A 5,000-nucleotide genomic window follows, 5' to 3' on the forward strand; every position below is an offset into this window, starting at 1 on the left:
AGAAAGTTATGGAATATAACCTTGGCATATTGGCACTAAAATATATAATAAAGACATTTCAAATCAAACTGAAATGTATTGAAATGAATTTTTCCCATACATTTTTGACAATGTGAGGTGTGCATGGCAAAAAACACTCACGGTGAAGGCATGTGATATAATATGAAAATATCAAAAGTTAACTAACCAATGATATTGAAGCATATAAATCGAATCATAACTATATGAAACTCGAATTTGAGCCATATTAAACTGGTAATATTGTGATTTTATGCCTGGTTTTCCATACGTTAGTTTAAATAGAGAGTTATGGAATATAACCTTGGCATATTGGCACTAAAATATATAATAAAGACATTTCAAATCAAACTGAAATGTATTGAAATGAATTTTTCCCATACATTTTTGACAATGTGAGGTGTGCATGGCAAAAAACACTCACGGTGAAGGCATGTGATATAATATGAAAATATCAAAAGTTAACTAACCAATGATATTGAAGCATATAAATCGAATCATAACTATATGAAACTCGAATTTGAGCCATATTAAACTGGTAATATTGTGATTTTATTCCTGGTTTTCCATACGTTAGTTTAAATAGAGAGTTATGGAATATAACCTTGGCATATTGGCACTAAAATATATAATAAAGACATTTCAAATCAAACTGAAATGTATTGAAATGAATTTTTCCCATACATTTTTGACAATGTGAGGTGTGCATGGCAAAAAACACTCACGGTGAAGGCATGTGATATAATATGAAAATATCAAAAGTTAACTAACCAATGATATTGAAGCATATAAATCGAATCATAACTATATGAAACTCGAATTTGAGCCATATTAAACTGGTAATATTGTGATTTTATGCCTGGTTTTCCATACGTTAGTTTAAATAGAGAGTTATGGAATATAACCTTGGCATATTGGCACTAAAATATATAATAAAGACATTTCAAATCAAACTGAAATGTATTGAAATGAATTTTTCCCATACATTTTTGACAATGTGAGGTGTGCATGGCAAAAAACACTCACGGTGAAGGCATGTGAAATAATATGAAAATATCAAAAGTTAACTAACCAATGATATTGAAGCATATAAATCGAAGCATAACTATATGAAACTCGAATTTAAGCCATATTAAACTGGTAATATTGTGATTTTATGCCTGGTTTTCCATACGTTAGTTTAAATAGAGAGTTATGGAATATAACCTTGGCATATTGGCACTAAAATATATAATAAAGACATTTCAAATCAAACTGAAATGTATTGAAATGAATTTTTCCCATACATTTTTGACAATGTGAGGTGTGCATGGCAAAAAACACTCACGGTGAAGGCATGTGATATAATATGAAAATATCAAAAGTTAACTAACCAATGATATTGAAGCATATAAATCGAATCATAACTATATGAAACTCGAATTTAAGCCATATTAAACTGGTAATATTGTGATTTTATGCCTGGTTTTCCATACGTTAGTTTAAATAGAAAAAATTTTCGAATATATATACATATATGAAGAATCTATATTCTAATACTAACATGTTATGGAATATAACCTTGGCATATTGGCACTAAAATATATAATAAAGACATTTCAAATCAAACTGAAATGTATTGAAATGAATTTTTCCCATACATTTTTGACAATGTGAGGTGTGCATGGCAAAAAACACTCACGGTGAAGGCATGTGAAATAATATGAAAATATCAAAAGTTAACTAACCAATGATATTGAAGCATATAAATCGAATCATAACTATATGAAACTCGAATTTAAGCCATATTAAACTGGTAATATTGTGATTTTATGCCTGGTTTTCCATACGTTAGTTTAAATAGAAAAAATTTTCGAATATATATACATATATGAAGAATCTATATTCTAATACTAACATGTTATGGAATATAACCTTGGCATATTGGCACTAAAATATATAATAAAGACATTTCAAATCAAACTGAAATGTATTGAAATGAATTTTTCCCATACATTTTTGACAATGTGAGGTGTGCATGGCAAAAAACACTCACGGTGAAGGCATGTGAAATAATATGAAAATATCAAAAGTTAACTAACCAATGATATTGAAGCATATAAATCGAATCATAACTATATGAAACTCGAATTTAAGCCATATTAAACTGGTAATATTGTGATTTTATGCCTGGTTTTCCATACGTTAGTTTAAATAGAAAAAATTTTCGAATATATATACATATATGAAGAATCTATATTCTAATACTAACATGTTATGGAATATAACCTTGGCATATTGGCACTAAAATATATAATAAAGACATTTCAAATCAAACTGAAATGTATTGAAATGAATTTTTCCCATACATTTTTGACAATGTGAGGTGTGCATGGCAAAAAACACTCACGGTGAAGGCATGTGATATAATATGAAAATATCAAAAGTTAACTAACCAATGATATTGAAACATATAAATCGAATCATAACTATATGAAACTCGAATTTGAGCCATATTAAACTGGTAATATTGTGATTTTATGCCTGGTTTTCCATACGTTAGTTTAAATAGAAAAAAATTCTCGAATATATATACATATATGAAGAATCTATATTCTATACTAACATTTTATGGAATATAACCTTGGCATATTGCCATTAAAATATATAATAAAGACATTTCAAATCAAACTGAAATGTATTGAAATGAATTTTTCCCATACATTTTTGACAATGTGAGGTGTGCATGGCAAAAAACACTCACGGTGAAGGCATGTGATATAATATGAAAATATCAAAAGTTAACTAACCAATGATATTGAAGCATATAAATCGAATCATAACTATATGAAACTCGAATTTGAGCCATATTAAACTGGTAATATTGTGATTTTATGCCTGGTTTTCCATACGTTAGTTTAAATAGAGAGTTATGGAATATAACCTTGGCATATTGGCACTAAAATATATAATAAAGACATTTCAAATCAAACTGAAATGTATTGAAATGAATTTTTCCCATACATTTTTGACAATGTGAGGTGTGCATGGCAAAAAACACTCACGGTGAAGGCATGTGAAATAATATGAAAATATCAAAAGTTAACTAACCAATGATATTGAAGCATATAAATCGAATCATAACTATATGAAACTCGAATTTAAGCCATATTAAACTGGTAATATTGTGATTTTATGCCTGGTTTTCCATACGTTAGTTTAAATAGAAAAAATTTTCGAATATATATACATATATGAAGAATCTATATTCTAATACTAACATGTTATGGAATATAACCTTGGCATATTGGCACTAAAATATATAATAAAGACATTTCAAATCAAACTGAAATGTATTGAAATGAATTTTTCCCATACATTTTTGACAATGTGAGGTGTGCATGGCAAAAAACACTCACGGTGAAGGCATGTGAAATAATATGAAAATATCAAAAGTTAACTAACCAATGATATTGAAGCATATAAATCGAATCATAACTATATGAAACTCGAATTTAAGCCATATTAAACTGGTAATATTGTGATTTTATGCCTGGTTTTCCATACGTTAGTTTAAATAGAAAAAATTTTCGAATATATATACATATATGAAGAATCTATATTCTAATACTAACATGTTATGGAATATAACCTTGGCATATTGGCACTAAAATATATAATAAAGACATTTCAAATCAAACTGAAATGTATTGAAATGAATTTTTCCCATACATTTTTGACAATGTGAGGTGTGCATGGCAAAAAACACTCACGGTGAAGGCATGTGATATAATATGAAAATATCAAAAGTTAACTAACCAATGATATTGAAACATATAAATCGAATCATAACTATATGAAACTCGAATTTGAGCCATATTAAACTGGTAATATTGTGATTTTATGCCTGGTTTTCCATACGTTAGTTTAAATAGAAAAAAATTCTCGAATATATATACATATATGAAGAATCTATATTCTATACTAACATTTTATGGAATATAACCTTGGCATATTGCCATTAAAATATATAATAAAGACATTTCAAATCAAACTGAAATGTATTGAAATGAATTTTTCCCATACATTTTTGACAATGTGAGGTGTGCATGGCAAAAAACACTCACGGTGAAGGCATGTGATATAATATGAAAATATCAAAAGTTAACTAACCAATGATATTGAAGCATATAAATCGAATCATAACTATATGAAACTCGAATTTGAGCCATATTAAACTGGTAATATTGTGATTTTATGCCTGGTTTTCCATACGTTAGTTTAAATAGAGAGTTATGGAATATAACCTTGGCATATTGGCACTAAAATATATAATAAAGACATTTCAAATCAAACTGAAATGTATTGAAATGAATTTTTCCCATACATTTTTGACAATGTGAGGTGTGCATGGCAAAAAACACTCACGGTGAAGGCATGTGAAATAATATGAAAATATCAAAAGTTAACTAACCAATGATATTGAAGCATATAAATCGAATCATAACTATATGAAACTCGAATTTAAGCCATATTAAACTGGTAATATTGTGATTTTATGCCTGGTTTTCCATACGTTAGTTTAAATAGAAAAAATTTTCGAATATATATACATATATGAAGAATCTATATTCTAATACTAACATGTTATGGAATATAACCTTGGCATATTGGCACTAAAATATATAATAAAGACATTTCAAATCAAACTGAAATGTATTGAAATGAATTTTTCCCATACATTTTTGACAATGTGAGGTGTGCATGGCAAAAAACACTCACGGTGAAGGCATGTGAAATAATATGAAAATATCAAAAGTTAACTAACCAATGATATTGAAGCATATAAATCGAATCATAACTATATGAAACTCGAATTTAAGCCATATTAAACTGGTAATATTGTGATTTTATGCCTGGTTTTCCATACGTTAGTTTAAATAGAAAAAATTTTCGAATATATATACATATATGAAGAATCTATATTCTAATACTAACATGTT

The sequence above is a fragment of the Anastrepha obliqua genome, unplaced genomic scaffold, assembly GCF_027943255.1.
Source record: "Anastrepha obliqua isolate idAnaObli1 unplaced genomic scaffold, idAnaObli1_1.0 ptg000361l, whole genome shotgun sequence".
Classification (NCBI taxonomy): domain Eukaryota; kingdom Metazoa; phylum Arthropoda; class Insecta; order Diptera; family Tephritidae; genus Anastrepha; species Anastrepha obliqua.